Below are 27,761 nucleotides of genomic sequence, written 5' to 3'. Positions count from 1 at the left end.
CATACATCAAGCCCGACTTTTTGAGACAACTCAAGAGAGTGTTTCCTTTTCAGTACCTCAAAGATGAATATGCTCCTTTAATGAAACTGATCATGAAGTATTTCAGCTGTGAGGGTTGGTTCTCCCGCTTATATGCTTATCATATCAGGTTGCCGATGCATTTTACCTAGGTACAGATGATGAACATCCCTTACTTCATGTGCCAAAACATAGAGAAGATGACCACCCTTGTGTAGCACAATACTCCTCAGCAACAGTTCAACAGTATTTATCATTTTGCTCACATCAAAATTGTGGTCGTTCATCAGCTTGGTTTACAGGGCATCACTTGGGATGACTTCATCTCTCATGAGTTTTTCAGAGCTTCATAGGGACCTTCAGAGGCTGGGCATGAGACAGGTGGACCTTCCTATCAGCATGAGGGCCATGAGACACAGACCGCTAGTGTGCCAGTGTTCATCACCTATCAGAAGGGCACTAGACAGTTGTTTGCAACAGCAAAGTGAGTGTTATCTCCACCTGGGGTGGAAGGGGCCTTACTTCCATCATCAACACAGCAGGTTCAGGACCGAGGCAAGAGGCCACTACAGGAGGAAGGACCATCAGGTGAGCGAGAGACTGATTTCATCCTCATTGAGGGTGATGATACCGATATGGGCCTGCAAAGCACAAATCTTAGAGAAATCATTAAGGAGCAGTAGGTGGACATTGATACCTTGTCTACCAGCTTGGATAGAGGTTAATGGACTATACAGTACTTGGAGCAGAGGAATAATTAGCTTGAGGACCAGCAGGTGATTATGGAGTTGCAAAACATTCGAGAGAATTGCCAAGTTGCCCAAAGGAGGACGGTGGAGTTCACTTCATTGGAGCAAGAGATGAATGTCGATAGGGAGTCATGGCTTGAAAGAGTCAATATCCACTTGGAGAGGAAGCTGGAGAAGGCCATCAATGAAAAGAATATGCTTAGAAACCTGTCATATCATTACTTGTCACGGAACTTGGTGTGTCAAGCGAGAATCAAGAGTTTGAAAGCAAAGTTGAAGAGAGCATCAAGGAGGCAAAAAGAGGATGAAGGACTTAAGATATTGGCTAAGGCTTCCTTGGCCCAACATCATGCTTGATAAAGAAGACTCAACCCAAATTTCAAGAAATTTGGAGCATTTTTTTCATTTTGGAAATTTTTGGCACAAAAAACAGGTTTTTCTGCCCTATGCACCGCGCCATGTGGTGCTCGCTTTTTCTAGGGGCCTCCAAATCATAAAAACTTAGAATTTTTAGATTTTTCATGGAAAATTATGCTTGCCTACCTATGGCCAAGAAATTTGGGCAAGTTTTGAGCCCTCAAAAAGGTCAAAAAAACTCAAAAAATGACCTCACTACCCCTATTTTGACACACAGGAAGCAGTATTGGGAGAATGGACTTTTGGAGGGGAAAATGGAGGCCAAATGAAAAATTCCACTTCGGTTAGAAAGTAGACAGGAAGTAATTTTGAGCAAGCACACCTGGAGCTCATTTGGACATCAGGAAGGCCTCAAAAATTGGGTCCAAACAGACGCGACACATAGAGAATCAGGTGTGGCGCATAGAGGAAAAATTGCCGGTTTGACCATGTTTTGCTCCGTTTTTCACCTAGCTTTGCCTAGTTTGACTTTTTTACTTTCCTAATGACAAATTTGTGATGTAATTTGATGTATATTTATGGATCATGATGTAAATATGTTATATTTCACTTGTAGAGGTAGATTGATCAATTTAAAGGTTGTTTGAAACTGAATGAATGAGTTCCCTTGTTTCTAGAGGCATGCTGTTATGTTGCCTAGTTTCCAGTTCTCAGTTTAGAATCAGTTGGATCAGCTCCTAAACATGTGAGCTTGACCCCTATAGGTAATGATGAGCTTTGTTTGTCTATATTATGTTGTTTTTCAGTGATTAGCATGGTTGGACTCTTGAGGAAGAAAAGAACTTCATTGTACACTCATATTTCATTTTTTGGCTAAGGAATTGAGACGAGGATTTGTAGCATTCTTTGGGATTCATGTCGAAATTTGTCTTGGTGCAATGCTTTTCTTTGTAATTGTGAATTTCCTTATGTGTTATGTATGTCATTCTCTTTCTGATTTCTTCTGAACTAAACAAACAAGAGTGTAAGTAGAATCCATTGAAAGTGCAGTGCTCTACTTGAAGTTTGCTTTAGTTATTTGATGTTTTCAGTTGTTTGGGGAGGATCCATGATTGCTATTGCCCTCTTCAACACCTCACCTATCTATTCCTTCCATCTCACTCAAATTTAAGTGCCAAAACGATTGCCTACCTTGCCCCATTGAGATCTCTGCAGAACTGATCCTCAATCCCTGCACCCAAAATCCATCTTTCCATCTGAGCCAACAAAATCATCATTTTATCAAATCAAACCTTTTGCACTCATACCTAGCCTAATATCAATAGATATTTCAGTCATATCAAGCCCTCATCGATCATAATTTGCTGAGATTGACACGGAGAGAGCCCTCTCCTGACCTGGTAGGGCTAGCTACCAGGCTGAGTGTGGTTTGATGTTGGTCCTGGATCCTACCTTTTTAGCCTGAGGTAAATCTAGGCACTAACAAGGGGAAGGGTTAGTTAGGAAAACTTGAGATCTATAAGACCCTTGCTACACTAACAAGCGCTGAGCATCATGAATTTTCAAGTAGAGATGAGTCAAATGATCTCCACTGCATAACTTGCATGGAAATTTAACTTTCTTCTTAGACTCATTTCTACCATCATCAACACCATCACCTGGCTTGGTTGCATTATCCTTCCCATCCTAATTCTTCTTTTTACCTCGTCCCTTCTTCTTCCCATCGAAATTTTGATTTCCTTTGGGGTTAAAGCCTGAATGACATTTATGGAAGAAATTGGGAAGGTGAAGGAGTAGACGGTGCAACCTGATTGGAAGAAGCAGTTTGTAGAGACAATTACTGCAATTGGCTCAAAATGTTGACCACATTTGCATCAATCGATCCAACAATACCATCAGCATGAGGGCTTGGCTTCAGTTTGGCTATATCAACCGTGGATCTAGGAGAATCAAGCAAGATTTTCTAAAGAGTCCTAGGCTGAGAATATATCAGTTCTAACTTCTGGGCACGAAAGATAGCCTGCTCTTCCGAATAAACATTGTACATAGAAACATCCTTGGAGATCTCAGGTTGTAATGATTTTAAAAACCATTTGAGATGGAATTCAAGTGGAATTTTGGCTTTGATGAGCCCCTTTCTCCATCTCCATTCTTGGATATGATCTGAAATGTGAGTGGTAGTGTCCTGATGAAAATTGGCCAAAAGTTCAGTTTCGGCTTTGTAACAGACATGCAACTGAAAATGGCTTAAGAAAATGTTAGAAAAATCGGCGAAAAACGTAAAGGTGCCCCCTGGCAACTCTATATACCACTTAGCCACATTCCTAGTTAAGGTGTGTTGAAATAATCTCAACCTAATCGAATCATCGATCAGGGAGTTAGATGAGCACCATAAATGGAACATGGTTACATGGTCCCCCAGGTCTTCACCACTCTTCCCTTCGAATTTTGGAATATCCGATGGAAGTTTGGTTGGGACCGGAGGCCAAGTCAGATTGTATCTAATTGGATCGTTTGTTAACTTAGTCAAGTCTGGCAGATTAAGGGTGGCTAGAAAAGGAAGTCCTAGAGGACCTTGGGGATTCCACCAAGATTTAGTGGGGTTCCCAAAATTCTGAAAAGAATGACTGAGATTTTGAAAGACACCAGGTTGCTCAAAGTGACTGGTAGAACCTACTAAACCAAAAGGTGACCCTTGTGGTCCAACAAAACTTAGAGTTTGACCAACTCCAGCCGGAAAACCCCATAACCGCCAAATTTCCCCCTAACGACTTATTATAAGGAGCTGACAGCCCCTGGTAAGGGTTTCAAGCATTAGCTAAGGGTGGAAAACTTTGAAATGAATTAACTGAGGAATACGTCACATTCCCTTGCTGGCCAAAAGAATGATTCCCAGTTCCTATCCCACTAACCGCAGGGTTTGTCCACATCTAGAAGGGATTACTACCTTGACCTATGATAGGAAAAGGCATAGACCCCACTGTCGGATTGGAATGAGGTATATGACCACTTCCAAATGGGAAACCCTGAAAAGATGCCGATCCACTCATCATGGATGTGGAGGTGGTTAGTGGTACACTTGATGAAACTAAAGGAATACCTTGAGAGGGCATTCCAAAAGGGAAGAATCCAAAACTGGATGCATTGGATTGAAAACTTCCACTCATCGACGGAATGGAAGTAGACCCAAATAAGGATGTGGTAGCAATAGACCCAAATAAGGATGTAGAGGGGATGGAAATAGTTCCTCCCCCTTGCACTGACATAGGAGTCTGCATACTCGTAGCACTCATGGTGGATGCCATGCTTCCAGCAGTGGTCATCGAAGGGATAGATGTGTGTGGACCTAGGCTTGAAGGCCTGTGAGTAAGAGTTCAAACGTATAACAATACGTCTGGATGATTGGGAGGCAGAGGAGAATTTGGAGCTACAACCGACTCCGAAAGCTCTTCCACTTGAATACTATCTTCCAACTAGAAGAGTAATTGAGAAAGAACTAGTGTGTTCCTCTCTAACTTTGTAGTAGTACTGGGTCTATCTTGCAAACTAATGCCCCCAAGTGGAGGATCAATCTCCGATGCACCTGCTACCACTGGTTGGAAACCACTAGAACAATCTCTCCTACGCCTTCTAGGAGAAGGCTATAGACTCGCAGATGAAAGCCCACGAAGTCTACGGGACTGCCGAGGTGGTCAGTCAACCAATTTGAATTATTTTTATAAGATCTACTTAAAGACTCAAGAAAATTGAAAGTTAGGCTAACTAGGAGCACAAAACACACACCAAAAATGTCCCTAAAAAATTCAGCAATCAAAAAACTTCCAAGTATTTCCACTCCGGGTGATTAGGACTAGACACCAAAATACAATAAAGTTAATAATAAGAGCCTTCCGAAAATACACTGGCAGAATTATGCCCCGGGTCTACTAGCGAAGGTATCAGAGGTAGTTATGCTGATCTCCAGACAACAGCCTTTGCTGATGCAAGCCCCCAAGCTTCGCAAGGGTACCCTCCAAAAGTACCGTTGAACGTGATGCAACATCAACCTCAGGTGCCATGGGATTCCCCTCTGAAGCCACTTGTGTAGATTCCTAGGATAGGCAACTAAAGGTACCAACTCGTATCAGAAACTAGGCAAAACAGTGATGAGGTAATATCTGACAGGTAAGAGAGGGGGTATCTCTCGTCCTTATCTTCACAAACCCTCATGCTTAACTCCCAGTCACCGAGCTTTCCCAGTCTCCCTAACGCTATTGGATTTCACTCTTTAATCATACTTCTATGTTTTACAATTTAGAATGTCCTTGAAGAGTTTACTCTCCTCTCACATAATCCAAGGCCCTAAATAAACCTAAAACTTGTTGGTGTATCTGATTGACAATATAAAAAGTTTTAGTTTATTTTATTAAGCGCTTGATTTTAAGTGGCTGTTCTTTTAAGTCAAGGGACAATATGGAAATGAAGCCGATGGTGTTTTTATGACGCAAAAGAAATTAATGAAAAAATAACTTATATGCAATGCACTTGTTTGTTCTTCGATGAAAAGAAACTTCCACTTGGGTTCTAAGAAACTTCTATAAAGCAAAGAAATTTTCCTTTTCTTTTCTTATAGCAGACTTTACACTCATAAAAACTAAAAATCTATTGATGCTTTAATAATGAAAAACTACCCTAATGCAAGGTGTACAGGATAATGCAAAATTCTAGATTACTCTAAAAAGAGATGAAAGCAATTGTTTAAAACTTTTTAATAAGCCAATTTAAATGTTTGAGGGGAATGCAAGTTTCAAATACAAATTTTCCTCCAAATAAGCAAGGCAAATCTTGAAAAATCACAATTCACTTTCACAAAACCAAAGAAACCAAAATTCTTAAAATTGGCAACTAGGGCCAAACTCCATGTGGGTCATCCTATTCATGGCTGATTATATTTCTATTAGAATCCTCTCGTTGAGAGGTGTAGGATTGATCTAAAGATCATCCAATTCTGATAAGTATTTATGGAGATATGAATTTATTTTGATTATGGAATTATTATCAAGCCTACCAACAACTCATGTAGGCTCAGAAGCCCAACAGTTGCATCTATTCAAATATCATCAGATGTGTATAAATATAGGAGGAATTTTCCTCATTTGGACTCACTCAACTCATCACATCTCTCTCTCTCTAGGACATTAAAGAGGCTCTTCTCTCCTGCGCAGTAGGTGACTCTCTCTCACACAGGTTGAATGAAGGACACAGAAATTAGTGTTGCAATTGTAGAACCAAAGTTTGACCAGCGTTGACCACAATATCCCCTCCTCAGAACTGCGATGTAGGTCCATCTTGACCTCCTTTGAAGGCCACATTTTTGGTGGTGGAATCAAGCCGATCCAACAGTCGGTTTGCGAAATATCAACTACCCTAGTTTTGATGATGAAGCCACTGATGTTGATGTCAATGATCTAGGGTTTGCTACTGCCGATATAAATCATATTTTTGTACTATTTCTCTCTGCCAAAATTATTGAAGATAAAAGAGGAATTGATCAAAGGGTTTCCCCATATTGGGGTTTGTCCCTGGTTAGCAGCCACATCTTGTGTCTCTTGTCTTGGCTTGTTTTCTATCGATCGTTTAATGTTTTATATGCACTTTACTTTATGTACATGTGATTTCTAATCAAATTATTAAAAATAAGAAAGATAAGTAAACTGCTATAAGCATAGAACATACCATAACTTAACATGGTATCAGAGCTGAGGTGAAGACAAAGCCCGAGAAAGAGCAAGAGAAATCACCAGAGAAAGGATTCACAAGGCTGTCCTAAAAGAACTATGGGGTCCTCAACACTCTTCCCTTCTGAAGACAAGATTTGTAAGAAAGTTGACTATCACGGATGGAAGATGTCTATCGATTTATCCTTAGAAGATCAAGCAGTGTTGGACCATGTGAGAGGCAATATTGTTGAGCCTCCATCAAATGCACCCACTGCTACTAGGAACAAATGGAAAACCAATGAAGTCAAAACAAAGAGGATCATTTGGGACTCTATCGACAAGTGCTTGGTGGCCTACATCTCTGACTTGAACACCTCCAAGGAAATCTATGATAGACTGGTGAGTTTATTTAAAGTTAATCATGCAAATCAACTTTTGTTTCTTAGAAATAAGCTGAAGGAAATTAAGAAGGGCAAAGATGAGAGTATGCAAGCATACTTCTTAAGAATCACTGAGATTAGGAACGATCTCCTATCTATTGGGGATACTATTACTGATAGGGAAATGGCACTCACAATTCTTGGACGATTACCATCCAATTGGTACGTGTTCAGGACTACTCTTCTGAACAATAATGTAATTCTTGGTTTCCAGGAATTAATGGCTGAATGCATTCAAGAAGAAACAAGGGTTGAAGAGCAAGAAATGCCCATGCCTAAAGGTCCTCTTGCTACTTTTTCTTCTCATGCTAAGAAAAGGAAAAATTCGTGGACTAAATTAAAAAGAAAGGTTGGACCTAAGGGTGGAAGAAGAGGACGATGTTACATTTTTGATAAAGCAGGTCACTATGCGAGGGAGTGCCCTGATAGAAAGGACTCACATCGGGACGATGATCAAAATCCCTCTCATGGCTATCAAAGGAATGATGAATCTAATAGTAGAGGTAAAGGGAGTGTTGGAAGTCAAGGAAGAGGACAATCATTCAAGAAGGCTAGAAATTCCAGGTATGAATCTAACACTGTTGACAATAAGTAGGATGAATATTATCTACCGATTGCTTTATCTACCTCTGCTCCTTTGGATTCAATGGGAATTTGGCTCATTGATAGTGGTGCCTCAAGCCACTTCACTGGTTACAAAGAAGTTCTCCATAATTTGATAGAGAAAGGAACTAGCCTGGAAATTGTCCTTGGAGATAATATGAAATATGGCATGAAAGGTGTAGGCAATGTCTCTCTTAAATTGAATCAAGGTAATATGATCCACTTATAGGATGTATTATATGTACCTGACCTAAAAAAGAACCTGATGTCCATTTCGGCAATGGAAGACAAAGGCTACAAGGTGGCTTTCATCAATGGCAAGGTACATGCATGGAAAAACAATATTAAAGATGCCTTCGGTCTTGGGTTTTGAGTTGATTCATTATATTAGGTCGGAGGAAGTCCGTTAGGTGTCATGTCTTATGACACATCTCAAGCCTTGATCGAGAATCAAACCGAAAAGAAGATCAAGATCTTAAGGACTGATAATGGAACTGAATATGAATCTAATGAGTTTCATGAATTTTGTAAAGAGGCTGGCATTAAGAGGGAGACTACTACACCATATACTCCTGAACAGAATGGTGTGGCAGAAAGGAAGAACCGTACAATTGTGGAAGTTGTCCGTGCCATGCTCCATGATCAAAGACTTCCGAAGTTTCCATGGGCCGAAGCTGCAAACACCACTGTATATGTACAAAACCGATACCCTCATCAAGCATTGGGTTCCAAGAGTCCTGAAGAAATGTTCACTGGTAAGAAACCTGACGTATCTCATTTCATAATTTTTGGAAGCCCTGTATATTTTCATGTGTCGAAAGAGAAAAGGAATAAATTGGGTGCATCTGGAAAGAAAGGAATCTTCGTGGGCTATGGTGAAAATACTAAGGTCTATAGAATCTATGTTGCCGGTCAAAGGGAAGTCATGATTAGTCATGATGTCACCTTTGATGAAGATATGGATCTCAACAAGATGAACAATCTTCCTACAGTGAGGATCTCTCAAGAAGCTGACACTAGGGAATCGAAAGAAAAAGAGTATAAAAAGATATTTGCACTTGTTGCCAACTATACCACCATCTACTTGATCATAGCCCTTGCAACTTCACAAGGATGGAAACTACATCAGATGGATGTTAAGACCATGTTCTTGCATGGTTCGATCAAATAAGAGGTCTATGTGGAGCAGCCCGAAGGATTTGAGATTCATGATAAAAAAGCTCATGTATGCAGGTTGAAGAAAGATCTCTATGGGTTGATGCAAGCACCCTGAGCATGGTATGAGAGGATCAATAGCTACTTGATGAAGTTGGGATTCACTAGGAGTGAAGCCGGCCCTAACCTCTACTTCAAGGTTTAATATGACAAACCTCTCATACTAGTGTTTTATGTGGATGACCTCTTCCTAATAGGTGCAGATCCTCTCATTCACAAATGTAAGAGGGAGTTGGCTTCTAAATTTGAAATGAAGGAACTAGAATTGATGCATTATTTCCTAGGACTTGAAGTCTAGAAAAAGCCAAGAGAAATTTTCCTATCTCATAGAAAATATGTGGTGAAGATATTGGAAATATTAGGTATGATGGACTGCAAGCCTGTGAGTACCTCAAGGATCTTAGCTTTAGGAAGTTATATGGTAGTGATGTCGGACTAGATTTGGGAAGTGCCTCTGAGTTCCATAAACTCATTCATGTTGATGTTCTTTGTGAACCTCTATCTGGACATATGTTTTGTAGTTAGCACGGTGAGCTCATATTTGGTTGAGCCTCACTGGATTGATGCCAAGAATATTTTGATATGTCTTTAGGGCACAATCTCTCATGGATTGAGATACATTATCGGAAATATGAAACTGCATGATTATTCGAATGCTGATTGGGCAGGCAGTGTGGTGGACCAAAAGAGAACATCTAGGTGTTGTTTCTCCTTGGGATCTGCTTCGATATCCTAGATGATCAAGAAGAAGAAGTTGGTGGCTTTGAGCACCGTCGAGGTAGAGTATATTACTGCTAGCATGGCCTCTTGTGTGGCAGTCTGGTTGTGGAAGCTCTTCAATGAGCTATTTGGATTTACACTAGATACCACCGTGATCCTATGTGACAACCAGATTGGGATTTGTTTGTCAGAGAATCCTGTATTTCATGATCGCTCCAAGCATATTGATATTAGTTACCACTATATTCGAGATATGGTGCAGTGGGGAGCTATAAGGATCCAACATATAGGAACAAATGAACAGGCCACCGACATTCTGACAAAGCCCCTAGGAAAGGTCAAATTTTTGACTTTGGTGTCGTTCAGAAACCCTATGATGAGGGTCCTGTATGATATATTGAGCTCTGGGAGCTCCGGGGGGTCGTGCGGTACTTCTTGGAGCAACATATGATGATAGGATAAAAGAATCAAAACTTTCCTTGTATCACCCCATGATGATTGTGTAGTAGGATGATTAGTTCTCCTGTGAGCCCTGGATGATGTGTTCTCCATGGCGATTGTGGAAAGGATGATTCACTCTCCTATGGACAGGATGATTTGCTCTCCTGTGAACAAGATGATTCACTCTCTTGTGGGACAAGATGATTTCTCTCTTGTGGTACAGGTTGATTCGCTCTCCTGTGGACAGGATTGATTAGTTCTCCTGTCGAGGCATCCTACCCATGCAGTCTGAGACTCATGGGAAGTACCTCTCATCTGATCAATGAGCAAGGAAATGGGGATAGGGACCATAGTAGTACCGATGGACACATCGTTGTATCTATCGTACTCCCTATTCTAGGATGACCATCTTTGATCTGGGATCAATGATACTAGTCTGGGACCAGTGGTAGGAGTTGTACCCACTATGACGCTGACTTCGGGTCGGTTGAGACTGGTTTGGGACTAGTGGTACATACTTTGAGACTGACTTCAGGTCAGTGAAGGACTAGTCTGGGACCAGTGGTAGGAGTTAAGACTAGTCTAGGACCAATGATACGCACTCTAAGACTAACTTTGAGTTAGTGCAGGATGATACTGGTCTAGGACCATTGGTAGGAGTTGTACTCACTATGACACTGACTTCGGGTTGGTTGAGACTGGTCTGGAACCAGTGATACATACTCTGAGACTGACTTTGAGTCAGTATGATGCATCCTCAATCATTTCTTCTTCTTCATAATTCGGACAAAAGCAAAGCATAACAGAACAAAACAAAGTAGAGAAGTGCAGATCAGTATAGGGCGAAACAAAACAATCAGTACAGGGCATGACAAGACAAAGCAGAATAGGTAGAATAGAGCATAGCAGGTCAAGGGTCAAGCTGTATAGGGCCGTGCATTTGATGGATGAATAGTAGCAACTGACAAACAAATTGCAGATGGAGTTCTCCCTAGTTGAGAGGGAGTGTTAAAATTGGCAACTAGGGCCAAACTCCATGTGGGTCATCTTATTCATGGATGATAATATTTTTATTAGACTCCTCTCGTTGAGAGGTGTAGGATTTATCTAAAGATCATCCGAATTCGATAGTATTTATGGATATATGAATTTATTTTGATTATGGAATTATTATCAAGCCTACCAACAACTCATGTAGGCTCAGAAGCCAAATAGTCGCATCTATTCAAATATCATCAGATGTGTATAAATATAGGAGGAATTTTCCTCATTTGGACTCACTCAACTCATCACATCTCTCTCTCTCTCCAACGCAGTAAAGAGGCTCTTCTCTCCTACGCAGTAGGTGATTCTCTCTCACACAGGTGGAAGGAAGGGTGCAGAAATTAGTGATGCAACTGCAGAACCAAAGTTTGACTAGCATTGACTAGAAGATCCCCTCCTCAGAATTGTGGTGTAGGTTCATCTAGACCTCCTTTGAAGGCCTCATTTTTGTTGGTTGAATCAAGCCAATTCGATGGTTAGTTTGCGAGATATCGACTACGCTAGTTTTGATGATGAAGCTACTAATACTGATGCTGCTGTTCTATGGTTTTCTACTGCTGATATAAATAAGATTTTTTTACTATTTCTCTCTGCTGAATTATTGAAGATAAAAGAAGATTTGATCAAAGGGTTTCCCCATATTGGGGTTTGTCCATGGCTAGCCACCACATCTTGTGTCTCTTGTCTTGGCTTGTTTTCTGTCGATCGTTTAATGTTCTATCTGCACTTTACTTTATGTACACGTGATTGCTAATTTGTGGATAGTAATAAGAAAGATAAGTAAAGTGCTATAAATATAGAACATACCATAACTTAACTAAAATCAAATTCGGCAAAAGAAATAAAAAACAATGTTTTTGAAGAACTTTTATTTTTCAAGAAGTAATGAAAAAAACTTTTCAAAAGTACTCAAAATGCCACCAAAGACTCAAAGACTAAAAGCAAAGCACAAGGAAACTTTATAAGTTATCAATTCAACACGAATGAAAACATGAACAAAAAGGTGTTTCAACATGCACTAAATGATCCAAAAGCAGCAAAAAGAGCTTTGAGAAACTGATCGAGAAATCAAGAAAGACACACTTGCAAATTCATCAAGAAGAAACTTTCGAAAAGCAAGAAAAGGTGTATGGTCACAAAAACAATGGGAAGCAACGCAAGCAGACCAATAATGAAGTTTGACACAAAGATTGCAACCAATCTTCTATTCTGGAAGACCAGAACAACTAAGAACCTCTATAAGAAGCCTTGTATGTTCAAACGCAAATCATAGAACTCACTCTAATGCAAACCGAAGCCAAAACTTTTCAAAGCAGGAGAGAATTCAAAACAGTAAGCTCACTGAATAATTAAAATCTGGAGACAGAAACTAACCACCCAGAAACCACATAGACCAAGAAAAAAATCTTTTTTGGCAGAAAGATTTGAAAAAGGCATGCAAACAATTGTATACGTGACTTTGTCCCTACACAGGTGGGTGTACACGTGCTTATGCCAAAATAAGCTCGCGTATACGGAGTTTCAGTTCATAAAAACAAGCATGTGTATGCTTTTGTAAACTGACAAAGGTGCATATGTGAAGTTTTACAAGAAAAATAAAAAAAGAGGCCTAATGAAAAAGATTAGACTTGCAGTCTAAGTTCCTACAGGAGCAGGCAATACTGTCACAGCAAGCAAACTAAGAACTAAGCCTTGATTGACACTGAACAACCCAAACTAGGAATAACAAGATTGATATCCCCAATGGAGTTGCCAATTCTATTAAGGGAATAATCCCCCCAGGGCTTTGGGTCAGAACCCTATCAGAGCAGGAGTAATCTACAACAAGAAACACGCATACAACTCAAGAAACATGCTTAAACAAACTAACTATGCGAGGATGAACATACCTGGATGTCCTTCATTTGGGTAGTTCCAGCCAGGGTTCAAACCATCCACGACTCTTAATGATCTTCAAAACTACAAATCAACCAACTCGAATACACATAGCAGCATATAGATAAAGCATTTTAGTGAAATCAACTTTATATCATATAAGTATATGGTTAGTTATACATTGAAATAGTCATTCATATATAAACCATAACAATAACATATGATGCATAAACAAAGTCGATCTCAGGAACAAGACAATGTTTCTTTTTATTGTAGAAAACTATAGTAAACATGGAAAAAGCTCACCTGAGTCTTCCTCTTCCAGCTCCAAGTGGAACTATGTTCCAGGTCCGTTCGGTCCTAGTCTTCAACAACCTCCTTCCATAACCAATACCATGATATCTCCAACAACTAAAAGAATAACAACACTCAAGGAAACAAGGGTTTCTTGAACTTGGGGAAGTTCTTGAAGCACAGGGACACTTCAGACTTGATCAGCGGGTAATCTCAGTATAGTAATTCTATCATTTCTCTCCTCTCTAAGGCCTTCCCATTGAAGTATTTTTATACTTCTCCCAAATTAGCTTTTTAGTTGGGAAACAGTTGGGAACAGTTGGGCCATGGGCACCAGGAGGTAATCAACAAGTAAAACCCATGATGTCCACCCATAATTAAGTAAATTTATTTTTTTTAAGTGTTTTAACACATATACATGGGTTGGGTATAGACTGACCTACATGTACACGCTTTTATCATAAGGAAAAGTAGTGTACAGGGAGTAAAACACTGTTTTTAAAATATTTGGACCAAGTTTGGAAGGAGGGGTTATCCTAGACCATAAATCAGGTATCACAAATACCAAGGGTGATATTTGGTGCTATAATGCACCTTGAAAGAAAAAATTAGTACAACACTAGTACTAGCATTGCCAAATCTTCAACAACCATTTGAGATCGAAATCGATGCCAGTGACTATGCCATGGGAGTAGTGTTAATGCAACATAGTAAATCCATATGCTACCATTCTGAGACTTTTATTCTACAGTAGTTAATTATCCTACATATGATAAAGAATTGTATGCATTAGTCTAGAGTGTGAAAAAGTGGAAACATTACTTAATGGGCAAAGAAACAATTATACATACTGATCATCAGCCACTTCAGTATTTGCACTCACAAACTAAATTGCAACAATCAAGACAGTATAGGTGGATAGGTTTCCTACAACAGTTCCATTTATTCATCAGATATAAAAAGGGATACACAATAAAGTTGCAGATATGTTGTCCAGACCAATCATAAATGCATCTACTATACTTAAGCAACACTTAGTCATGCATGAAAGCTACATTGAACAATATGCTAAAGATATAGACTTTAAAGATGTATATGCCGCTTTAAGTAATGGAAAAAAGTTAGAGGAATTGGATTACTATGTTAAAGACCAAATCTTGTATCATTTAGGAAAGCTATGCATTCCACAAACTGAAAGAGTCAACATAATTAGGGAAGCACATACTTCCCTGATATCAGGTCATTTTGGTGTAAGTAAAATAGTTGCACAGCTGCAAAGATACTGCTACTGGCCAAGAATGCATGAAACAATTTCTAGATATGTAAGAGGGTGTACCATGTGTGCTAAAAGTAAGCCCATCAATAGAAAACTAGGCTTGTACACTCCACTACCAGTTCCTTCCCGTCCTTGGGAAAGTGTTTCCATGGACTTTGTTGGGGGATTGCCAAAATCAAGAAAGGGACATGACTATTTATATGTTATTGTGGAAAGGTTCGGTAAAATGTGTATTTTAATACCTTGTAATAAGAAAATTATAACTGAACAAACAACAAAGTTGTTTTTTCAGCATGTCTGGGTGCATTTTGGGTTACCCACTTCCATAGTATCTAATTGAGACTCCTGATTTGTTGGGAAGTTTTGGTCAAGTCTGTGGGCATTGATGGACACCAGACTGAAGAAGAGCACATCCTTTCACCCACAAATAGATGGCCAAATAGATGTAGTCAACAGGACAGTGATCCAGTTGCTCAGGGGTTATTGCAACAAGCATCCCAAGCTTTGGGATGAACATTTATGTTGTGTGCAACATGCTTACAACTGTGCTAAACATTCTTCTACATAGAGATCTCCTTTTGAGAACTATTTTGGTTTTATACCAAGGTCTCCCTTGGATTTGTCTTTGAAAAGGACATAGAAGTTGCTAGACATAGTGATGTGGACAAACCAACTAGGTTCATCAAACAAATCCAAGAAATTCACTAGGCAGTGCAGGAGCAGTTGGAAAAGAGCCAAGCCAAGTACAAGGAAAGGCATGATAAACATCGGGCAGAGAACAACTTCCAAGTTGGTGATCAAGTCTGGCTGTATATCAGCAAAGACAGAATGCAAGGTGAAGGAAAGAAACTAAAGCCAATAAGGTATGGGCCTTTTAAGGTACTCAAGAAAATTGGTGGGAATGCCTTCTGCCTTGATTTTCCAACATACATGCACATCTATTCAGTAATAAATGCAAAAATTTTAAGACTGTTTGAACTTTCATCAATTGAAGATCCTGAAGAGTAAAGTCAATTGTCTTCTATTGATTATCTGTTGCCTGAATATCTCAATGAGTTGTAGGAAGATATAGTTCTGGATAGGAAGGTGAGAACTACGCACAGAGGGGATGTTGAGTACCCAAGAATTTGACTCAAAGGTTCAAAACCCAGCACTACAAAATTGATAGAGATTGGTCAAGTCAGGCAGCTATACCTGCACTTAAGCAATACATGAAAACAAACTTTTGGTGGTCCAAAATACTTTTTCAGTGGGAATGCGTGATCCAAATGGATCCAAGAACACACTCTAAGCCTTGAAAACTCTAAAATTCATGTAAAAGATCAAAACAATCACATGCCAAGAGCCCTTAGAATGGCTGAAAGACACTATCGAGAGGTAAAAACCAAAGAAAACCATGAAAAAAGACAGAGTATGGGAGGCATGGAACAATGGATGCACAATAGCCATCATATCTGCTCGATCAACAGTCCAGATCTGATCGACAATTGCAATCGAGATAGGTAGATAGTATTGGCGCTTAACATATTGGTGGGCTCCAGTATTGTAGCAATAATGCTACAACTCCTGGAACTCCCTTCTTTAATTTTATCAACCTGGTAGTTCGTAACAAACTTGGAAGCGACGGTGCTGTATGCACAAGTACTAGCTCTTGCCGCAGCTGTCACTTGGTCAGCTGGCACAAGTCCGCTATGGGCTCAAGCCAACTTCTATGAGCTCTTAGAAGAAGCTTTTTAACTGATGGACGAAAGCTAACTCAAAGGAAGCTAATCTACTTGCGGAAAGAAACTGAAAGCCAAAAAGAAACACAAACCCTAGCAAACCCTAGCAAACCCTAATTCTACCAACTAGTCCTACTGATGCAAAAATGAGAATGCAAACTATGAGAAGAGATGCCATTACTTCTAGGAAGGTAAAATGCATGTGTCTAAGTTATCACTATCTGAAGAAAACATCTTTTTGTATTTTTGATTAAGTTATAAGAATTGTCATGCATGTGCTTTTAACTAGTTTTCCACTGTGCAGGGATGGATCCAGGGATGAAATGCTTTGGGAAAGGCTAGGATGGTACAGAGAGGGTCTAAGGGATGCCTGACATTCTCTCTGAGAGTTTCACAAAGTTTGGATGACATGCAACCGTGTTTATGAACTTCTACAGGAAGTCTGCAGGGGTTTCTACAGGAAGTTTCTACAGGATGTTCTGTAATTCTTCTACAGGATGTTTACGAATTGGATTTTTGAGGATGGATGGTTGATGGAAGATGCATGGATGGTTATGGAGGTAGGATGGGGGTCTAAAGTGACCTAGGAACTGATGGATGGAGTGGTGAGATGATGTGGAAGGCTGACTTGCATCAACGAAGGTTTAGGCAATGGAAAAGCAAGAAGGTAGGGTTACGTGGCAAAAGAGCAGATGGGAGATGAAGAAACAGACTTGGTGATGGAGGAGCTGACCTGAACGAGGCTCAGATGAACGAGGAGGTGATGAAGGTGATAGAGATGCCCTGCACAATGCTTATTCAAACAAATCAATGAATTCTTGCAAACAAACCAAGTCCTAGCTAACTCAATCCAACTGTTAATGAATGAATAAACAGCAGCCTTGTTTGAAAAGAGAACCATATACATCACAGGAGCAAGAACATGCCAAAAGATCTAAATGCATACAAACTCCTACCAATCGATTCTAAGCATAAAAAGCTACGTTACCCATCAAAACCAACTACAATGACAAAGCAAGATCTAAAGAGCAGATTTTATTTCAAGAACGCAGCAAACACATAAATATAAACAAGGGAGGTACTGGGCACTTGAGATGGGCCCAACCCCAAGAGCTATAGCCTCCCAAGAGAGATTTAGAGCTGGTGCAAAGCTGGATCCATATTTATTAATCAAGAAATGAAAAGTTACATCAAAACTATCCACAAGGAGAGCTTGAGCATGAGCTGAGAGCAAAGCTATTCTATTGCATAAAAATCGAACTACAAACTAGCTAACTAATGGCTAAAACAAAATGACTAATTGGCTAACCAAATTGACTAAGTAGCTAATCCCAAAAATGACTACCAACTAGCTACAAAAATGACTACCCACTAGCTAACCAAAATGAGGCCCCAAGCCTTCTTATTTATACAATTTGAGGACCCAACAGTCCTCCTAAAAGTTAGGGACTTGGCTGCCCAAGACTTGTAGTTAACAGCAGTCCAACTTGACTTGCTTGGCTGCCCTTGAGCTGATTGATTCGGTGGCCCTTGAACTCCGAGCTGATGGTGGAGAATTCGAGGTAAGGGCCCATAAATGAGGGGGAGACCTTCCTAGAAATCCTCTAGCTTGTTCTCCAACGAATTTGGCTGCCAAGTGCTCATTAAGACCTTCCATTTTGTCTCCAAGTTGACCAAAAAGGCTACACAAAGCACCCATTAGACTTGTTGGCATAATGACTAACCAAATTCACTCTATTAACATAAAAATAATCAAAAACATGCAATAAACAAATGAGAATGGTGGACTAAGCCAAATTAGGAGGTTGAATGAGCCCAAATAATTGTACATTTTTGGGGCTCATCATCACCCCCCTACTGAAAGTGTTGCTCATCCTCTGAGCAACCAAATCTCTCCCCTCGTCTTTGATGGCCCTGGTGGCTTCCTTGGCTAGCATCTCGGCTGATTTCTCCTTTGGTTTCCTTCTTTCAAACTTCCTGTAGAACCAGTTCGCTGGCTTCCTGTAGAAACAGTCTCTGTCTTCCTGTAGAAACAGTCCTCTGTCTTCCTGTAGAAACAGACTCTGTCTTCCTGTAGAAACAGACAGCACCACTGTATCTTGCCAGCTGGGCTGTGGCAGCCTTCATCTTCTCCTCCTTTCTGCTCTTCTTCCTTACTGTCTGCTGCTTTTCTTAGTGAATCCTTAGCCTTGTTATGAGTGCACAAGTTTATGCAATCATATGGAAGAAATGGTGCCCTCTTCTCTGTCAAAGACAATTCATCAGCATTTTGTGTGAAAGCAAATGTACCATCAAACTATCACCTCTCAGCTCCAAAGTAAGATCTTCACAGAAATCATCAAAGATGAACATCTTGCCAACAATTCCTCAAATGCTAAGTTGGACCAGTTAGCAGAATGAAACCATCACCAAATCACCCCACATTTCAAAGGCTTTGGTAAGCAGGTTAATGTGCTTAAGCATATTAGTAAATGGAATAAGTAGCAATATATGAACACACCCAAGTCCCAAGTTGAAAACACCTTCCTCTTTTATAAATTTCACAAACATCAGTGAAACAAGGAGACACAAGACAATCGATCAGAACTAAGCCAAAATAGTGTTTTCAGGACTTCCTGTAGAAAGTCCTGTAGCTGATTTCTGGCTTCCTGTAGAAGCCGTTTTTACACTTCCTGATTTGGCTTGCATGGCTGGGGGTGTCTTCTTCTTCAATTTTGCTGTGGTTGCCTTGGTTTTGTCTTCACTTGTTTGGACTTTTTCAGTCCTCTCTGCCCTGCTTTGCAATTGTTTCTTCCGGGGTGTTTGTGTCTTTATTTCACCCGCAGCTTTGGTCTCAACAGCTGGTCCTTTTTCTTGCTTTTCCTGAGGCTTCTCCTGTGATTTTTCATGTGATGGTCTGCCCTGCGTTTCCTTGCCCTTAGCTAGTTTCTATGCCTCAATTTGCTCCTTTTCCTCGCTGCAAAAAGAAACAGTGGGTGCTCATTTTTACTTGGATGCAGTGAAAATGCAAATGGAGGCCTTTAGGTCTGCTTTAATGCCTGCGGCCATGAAGGATCCAAGCCAGAAACAATGCAAAGGAAGGCGAATATATGTATATGATTTGCCCAAAAGATTCAATGCAGAGCTTGTAGAGCAATGCCACAGCCTGATTCCATGGCTCAGTCTCTGTGATTCTCTTAGCAATGAAGGAATGAGGAAGCCCAGAATTTTTTATTTTTTTTTTTTATAAGCACTGGTTTCAAACTCATTAATATGCTGATATTTCAAGGTCTGAGCCTTCACTCACATATGATCGATCAATTTCTTGATCAGATCCACTTTCAGGGCCCTGCAACTTTCTTCACTAAAGGAACAATCAGAAAACAAAGATGTATCGTCATTTATATCAGCGGAACTTTGAATCTGACACAGACTACCTGGTTTTGGTAAAAGATTCTATAACCTGGAGCTGTTGGCCGATGTGAGAAAGGGAACCAGGCAAGAAAACCCGAACATTGCTTCCTTGATGCAACAACGTAGCCAGCTTGGGTGAAATGAACATGCTTTGCGCCTTTGATTTCTTTGAATATTTGGACAGTGGTATGCACGAGGCTTCTGCCAGCAATTCTATTCCTTTGCAAAATTCTTTACATATACTCCGGTAAACTGCGTCTTTCCAATGACCAGATCAGCTCAGGGTTATGCCATTTGATCAATCTGCATCATCAGCGTCCAACTCCGGCAAACGCATTAACTTTCTGGTTCCATACCCCAGCAGATCGATTTTTAAAACTGTGCTCAATATAATAATTCAACAAATGCATTTATTCTAAATTTAATGACAGCGTTCAGTAAATACAACTCATGAATCCAATTTCAAAAAGCTCCTATTCAAGGCTACGGCCTCAGTATTCATGCAAAATGATAATCCAACAGGTTTCCTTGATTTGTGGAACTCGGCTGTCCAACTGAAGGTTAAACTGGTGATCCTGTAGAACAGTTATAACTGTTGTTCCTGTAGAACTGCGTGACTGCTGGTGGAGTGAGGTGGCAAAAACATGCGCGCTGGCTTTTTCAAACTGAAGTGATGTTATGAACTGCTGTTGTTAACTATTTGTTCTCTGCTTGTATTCAATTCCATTAGTTGCACTAGAGTTTAGAATATCCCCAACTGACTGTGTTTTGTTTTTGAACTTCACGTGAATGGCTGATCCATGCATGCATGATTTTTGCCTTGCTGAGTGCAATTGGACATGGCTCCCTTCTTGGCTGAATCCACTCATCTCATTCATTCATGCATTGCTTTAGATTAGATCTACGCAAACAGAGGAACAAGGTTAAGTCACGTACCTCGAAGTTGAATGGCTGCCGTGAGCTGTTGTGGGTTGTCATTGCTGCATGCATTTGATTTTATGGTTGCATGATGGCTTGGTTGCTGATTCATGGCTGGTTTTCTTGTGCAGGTGTCCTCTGGCCAGATGCATGCAACAAGAGTTCATTTCCACGTTCAGATCTGCATCCTGAAACTGCTGCCATTGAATTTTCACAGGACCAGAACTTCTTTTTGCCATTTCTCCCAAACGGCAAACCGGATTGAGCTGAAACTCGGTGGGCATGTTCCTACCATCATGATGCATCTCCCATAGTAAATTCGTGATCAATGGATCCACGGATTTCGAGAAAATTGGAAAATGGCTGAAGATTTCAGAGCTCGATTTCTCGGAAACCGTGCATCAGAATTGGCTGAAACTGCTTGGGTAGGCTACTATCACCCACGTGCATCTCCCCATGAAACAGGTTTTGAAATGGATGCACGGTTATGGAGAAAATGAAAAAATGGCTGATGGTGATGGAGGCTGATTTCTTGGAAACCGTGCACCGGAATTGCATGAAACTGCTCAGGCATGTTGTCATCGACCTTGTACCATCCCCCATAAAACGGTTTGTCAAATGGATGCATGGTTCTCAAGTTATGGTAAAAACAAATTCTGCTCTATGTGTTTTTGGCTTCAAGGTACTTTGCATGTGCTTGCATGGGATGACAAAATGAATTTTGGCTGTGATGCAGGTATGGAGATGATGGAGGAGGAGTTGCAAGATTGCAGGAAGACTTCTAAACCTTTGAGGAAGCTACCATGCTTGCCAAACCACTTTTTGAAATGCATGCCTAGTTTCCCACAATTTCTACAGGAAGTTCCTGTAGAAGCACAATGAGAAGCACAAGGAGGTGACAAAATGATGGATGAAGGCAAGGGATGGACACACAAGTGCTTGTAGGCCTAATCAACAGATTCCCACCATCAGATTCACTTTTGAAATTGGATTTGGCTCGTCCAAAGGTTCTACAGGATGTTTCCTGTAGAAATACAGAGCTTTCCTGTAGAAGACACAGTTTTGAGGAAAGAAGCATAATGACATGAAAAAATGATGGAAAAGGGGTGAGGAGTGGAAACATGGATGAGTGTAGGCCTCATGGACATATTCCAAGCCTTCAGGTCCTCTTCGGAGATCAATTTGGCTTTTTTGTAAGCTTCTTGTAGAAGATACGAAACTTCCTTTGACCTTGATTTGAGTGCTCCTCCTGTCATGAAACGTCCTTCTTGCAACCTGCAATGTCTTTGCTGCAACATAAAATTATTCAATGATGATTAGCTTTATTTTTCTTTTTCTTTTTTTCTCTTTTTTTTTGAAAAACAACTAGGGCGCCTCATGGAGGTTTGCACCCTAATTGCCTGCCTTGGGCGCCTCCAAGGGAGGTTTTCACCCAAAGATCTTTTTCTTTTTTATTTTCTTTTCTTTCCAACCCATTGACCGCCTCATGGAGGTTTTCAATCAATGAGCCAATCTAAGGCGCCTCCGAGGGGGTTTTCACCTTAGATTTTTATTTTTCTCTTATTTTCATTTTTTTCATTTCTTTTTTCTTTTTTCTTTTTTTTTTTGTTTTTTGTTTCTACCCTACCCTACTTGAAAAACAAAATCATGTTCAAGTATAAGAATACTTCCAATGGAGCCATGTGCACATCGAGATTAGAGACAAAATGATGTGAAGGCTCGAAATGCATGCTTTGATAGGTATCCAGATCTCAGAGACAAAATGATCTGACTTTGAAGGTACAAAACATAGCTGAGGAGGAGAGTACTGCTGCAACTTAGTGACCTTCTGAAACCATATCTCAATATAGCTTTGATATCCTTGGTTCTTTTGCTGATCTGGATCATTCTTCATGTCACCTTCTAACATGACTTTCTGATCTTCCTCTTTTTGTTGATCTTTCTCTTGAATACATGGAAGATTTGATGGTAACCATGAGGGAACTTTCTCCGTCTCTGATTCTGATCTCTTCTCTTCATCACGTGCAGCCCATGGTGCTTTGATCTCCTCTTTTGAATCTTCTTTTGCCTTTGGTCCTTCAATGCTTTCAAGATGATCTCTTTTGTGCAATGCTTTTCCTGAGCTGTGGTGAAGATCATTGAGCTCACGAGGAATCATTTGCACATGTTGTGCCTCAGCTTTGCACGTGTGATGAGCTGCTCCAATCTGTGGGTTTGGAGATGATGGTACGGGTAGTTGAGTGGAGGTGTGAAATTGAGATGGAGATGGATGGCATTGTGGTTGGGTAGGCATTTGGGGTTGCCTTGGTGGAGGAGGAGGCGATGGTTGTGGATGAGCAGGTGGTGGAGGAAAATGAGCGGGATGAGAGTTGTACTGGGGCCTCCACTCCTGATAAGGTGCATTCCACTGAGGTTGTGGCTGAGCATAAGAGTGAAACGAATGAGCAACTGGTTGGGCATAATATGGATCTGTGAAGGAATAAGGAGGAGGTGTGAACCAGGAAGGATGAGCAGGGGGACCCCAAGAAGGCATGAAGGTGGCTTGATAAGGGTCATAATAGGTCTCGGGTGTCCCTTGTAGTTCCTGCTGGTAGGGTATGGGTCCATGTGGCCTCCTTTGGTTCATATAACAGAGTGATTCAGTGGCTCTCTTGGCTCTTTGATATGTAGCTTTGATTCTGGGCAAGGAAGGGCACTGATCTGTAGGATGGTATTCTTCACAGATGAAACACACTTCTAGAGAGTGCATTGGACATTCGTTCCAAGGATGCCTTCTAGTGCACCTAGGACAAAAAATGGCCAAAACCCTCTTGGCTTCTTCTTGCTTCTTTTGGATCCGCAAGGTATCCAGTTGCATGGCAAGAAACTGCCTCATATCACTCTTGAAATCTTCGATCTGATTTGCAAATTCATCTTTGGACAAGGGACTGCTCCCAACATTTCTGCTTGTAGCCATTTGCTTCAGAGGAATGTTTCTTCTTCTTCTCCCCTAGAGGTTCTTCAGATATGTCTTGATGTCCACCCAGGGGTCCTTTCATCATAGCCATCGAAGAAGAACGTTGGCTGTGTGAAGCAGTGGGGGTGTTGTGCAATCATTTTTCTAACTTATCTCTACTCCTACAAAGCATGAAATGAAATCTTTTTGGTTGATTTTTGCTTTTTTCTACTTCTACTTGCAAAATTGAAATAAATTGAACTGCAGCTAACTATCTTGCTAAAATGAAAATGCGGAATGGAAATGAAAGTAGGAAAGGACTAATCTATTTTGCTCAAATCAAATTGCAAGAATGAAATGCTAGGCTACGCTTGCGAAATTGAAACACTAATCTACACTTGCAGAATTGAAATGCGGAATTGAAAGGCTATTCTAGGAAAGCAGGAAATGCTAATCTATGGAAGCAAGAAATACTAATCTATGAAAGCAGGAAATGCTAATCTAGGAAAGCAAGAAAGGCTAATCTACTTTTGCATAAATGAAATTGCATAATGGAAATGAAATAAACTACTTAGAAGAAGGTTGTAGTGGAAAATAGAAGAAAAGCAACAATCACCAATACTCTGCCGCTTCCCCGGCAACGGCGCCAAAAAGATGGTGGGCTCCAGTATTGTAGCAATAATGCTACAACTCTTGGAACTCCCTTCTTTAATTTTATCAAACCGGTAGTTCGTAACAAACTTGGAAGCGACGGTGCTGTATGCACAAGTACTAGCTCTTGCCGCAGCTGTCACTTGGTCAGCTGGCACAAGTCCGCTAGGGGCTCAAGCCAACTTCTATGAGATCTTAGAAGAAGCTTTTTAACTAATGGACGAAAGCTAACTCAAAGGAAGCTAATCTACTTGCGGAAAGAAACTGAAAGCCAAAAAGAAACGCAAACCCTAGCAAACCCTAATTCTACCAACTAGTCCTATTGATGCAAAAATGAGAATGCAAACTATGAGAAGAGATGCCATTACTTCTAGGAAGGTAAAATGCATGTGTCTAAGTTATCACTATCTGAAGAAAACATCTTTTTGTATTTTTGATTAAGTTATAAGAATTGTCATGCATGTGCTTTTAACTAGTTTTCCACTGTGCAGGGATGGATCCAGGGATGAAATGCTTTGGGAAAGGTTGGGATGGTACAGAGAGGGTCTAAGGGATACATGACATTCTCTCTGAGAGTTTCACAAAGTTTGGATGACATGCAACCGTGTTTATGAACTTCTACAGGAAGTCTGCAGGGGTTTCTACAGGAAGTTTCTACAGGATGTTATGTAATTCTTCTACAGGATGTTTACGAATTGGATTTTTGAGGATGGATGGTTGATGGAAGATGCATGGATGGTTATGGAGGTAGGATGGGGGTCTGAAGTGATCTAGTAACTGATGGATGGAGTGGTGAGATGATGTGGAAGGCTGACTTGCATCAACGAAGGTTTAGGCAATGGAAAAGCAAGAAGGTAGGGTTACGTGGCAAAAGAGCAGATGGGAGATGAAGAAACAGACTTGGTGATGGAGGAGTTGACCTGAACGAGGCTCAGATGAACGAGGAGGTGATGAAGGTGATAGAGATGCCCTGCACAATGCTTATTCAAACAAATCAATGAATTCTTGCAAACAAACCAAGTCCTAGCTAACTCAATCCAACTGTTAATGAATGAATAAACAGCAGCCTTGTTTGAAAAGAGAACCATATACATCACGGGAGCAAGAACATGCCAAAAGATCTAAATGCATACAAACTCCTACCAATCAATTCTAAGCATAAAAAGCTACGTTACCCATCAAAACCAACTACAATGACAAAGCAAGATCTAAAGAGCAGATTTTATTTCAAGAACGCAGCAAACACATAAATATAAACAAGGGAGGTACTGGGCGCTTGAGATGGGCCCAACCCCAAGAGCTACAACCTCCCAAGAGAGATTTAGAGCTGGTGCAAAGCTGGATCCATCTTTATTAATCAAGAAATGAAAAGTTACATCAAAACTGTCCACAAGGAGAGCTTGAGCATGAGCTGAGAGCAAAGCTATTCTATTGCATAAAAATCGAACTACAAACTAGCTAACTAATGGCTAAAACAAAATGACTAATTGGCTAACCAAATTGACTAACTAGCTAATCCCAAAAATGACTACCAACTAGCTACAAAAATGACTACCCACTAGCTAACCAAAATGAGGCCCCAAGCCTTCTTATTTATACAATTTGAGGACCCAACAGTCCTCCTAAAAGTTAGGGACTTGGCTGCCCAAGACTTGTAGTTAACAGCAGTCCAACTTGACTTGCTTGGCTGCCCTTGAGCTGATTGATTCGGTGGCCCTTGAACTCCGAGCTGATGGTGGAGAATTCGAGGTAAGGGCCCATAAATGAGAGGGACATCTTCCTACAAATCCTCTAGCTTGTTCTCCCACGAATTTGGCTGCCAAGTGCTCATTAAGACCTTCCATTTTGTCTCCAAGTTGACCAAAAAGGCTACACAAAGCACCCATTAGACTTGTTGGCATAATGACTAACCAAATTCATACTATTAACATAAAAATAATCAAAAACATGCAATAAACAAATGAGAATGGTGGACTAAGCCAAATTAGGAGGTTGAATGAGCCCAAATAATTGTACATTTTTGGGGCTCATCACATATATGTATGGTGACGATGATTGGTGGAGTTAATTAGGACCATTGATCAAGCACACAGATCGACAACCCTTGTTGGATCGTAGGATCGCTATCAGAGATTGCAAGATCACTTACAATGGGCCAGGGGTTATTGCGATGAGCGTTTGTGATTAATCACATCACAATATCGCAATCGGAGAAAACATTATGTGCGATCCGATGAACTGGACCTGACGGGTTTATCAGTATTATTTCATAAGATTTGAGATCCGTAGAAAAGCCAGTTTTAATGCATTTTCATAGTTTTTGGTTATTAAATGAAATGCGAAGGATGAAGGCCGATGCGATAAGCTAGACCCGAAAGGGTTCCTTAAAGCTATTACATATTATTTCAGATCTACCATAAAACATTTTTCCAATTTATAACATATTTCAAAAATACAAAGAGGAACCTTGGAGCAAGGTCGAAGCGACTTGCGATAGCGATGGAGGATGGACCGGATAGGGGAATAGACCATATTTAAGGACTTTTGAAGTCCAAAATGAATGGTTTTTTTGCGTGATTTCACAGTCATAAATGCATTTTCGTGTGTTAGCATAAAACGACTGCGTTTGGGCATTCCAAAGGATTTCAGGGGCCTGATAGACATACCATTACAATACAGGTGGACACCACCCTTAGAAGCATTTAAAAATGATTGCTAACACTTAGAAAGGGGTCTAAGTGAACAAAGGATGAGGAGACTGAAAGTTGAGGAGTTGAAACGAACAGGAAGCACTGTTTCAGCTTTAAAAGCTATAGCAAACAGAAGATAGAGCAGGCAGTGCCGAGACAGAGTTAAGACAGAGACAAAGAGTGATTCAGAGAGTCTGCGTACTCAGAGAAGGCCTGGGAGGTTCAAGAAAACTCTTACTGTTCTATTTGCTTTGTATTGAGTCTCAAACTGAGCTCATACTATTGTAAAAACTCTGCTTGAAGACATAATAGAGAGGCCACCACTAAAGGAGGACCAGGAGATGTAGCCCAAGAGTATTGGCTGAACTCCTTATTAAATTTGTTGTGTTATGTGTTGTCTATTATGTTTTGCTTACTGCTTCATTGTCTGTGTGTTTCACAATCTTATCGATCCATTGCATAAAATAACATAGACAAATCCATGCACATGAGTCTGTAAAACCTTATTAATTGTCTTAGATCACATTATCAGATCAATTGGGATGGTATGCTGAATTATTTTCTTATCATAATCCTTCAAGTCTACATAATCCCACGTGAAAACATCAGAAAATTCAGACAATAAATGAATATATTTCTCTTTTACCTCGATAGGTAATAATTTCGACAAGTTGATCAATTTTAGTTTGTCTATTGTTCTAATGTTCATGTCTTGCACACCT

Source organism: Pinus tabuliformis, chromosome 8 (genome assembly GCF_031772625.1).
Source record: "Pinus tabuliformis cultivar Carrire ecotype Pingquan chromosome 8, CPIR1, whole genome shotgun sequence".
NCBI classification, from domain to species: domain Eukaryota; kingdom Viridiplantae; phylum Streptophyta; class Pinopsida; order Pinales; family Pinaceae; genus Pinus; species Pinus tabuliformis.
Note: the sequence above shows the minus strand (reverse complement) of the source record.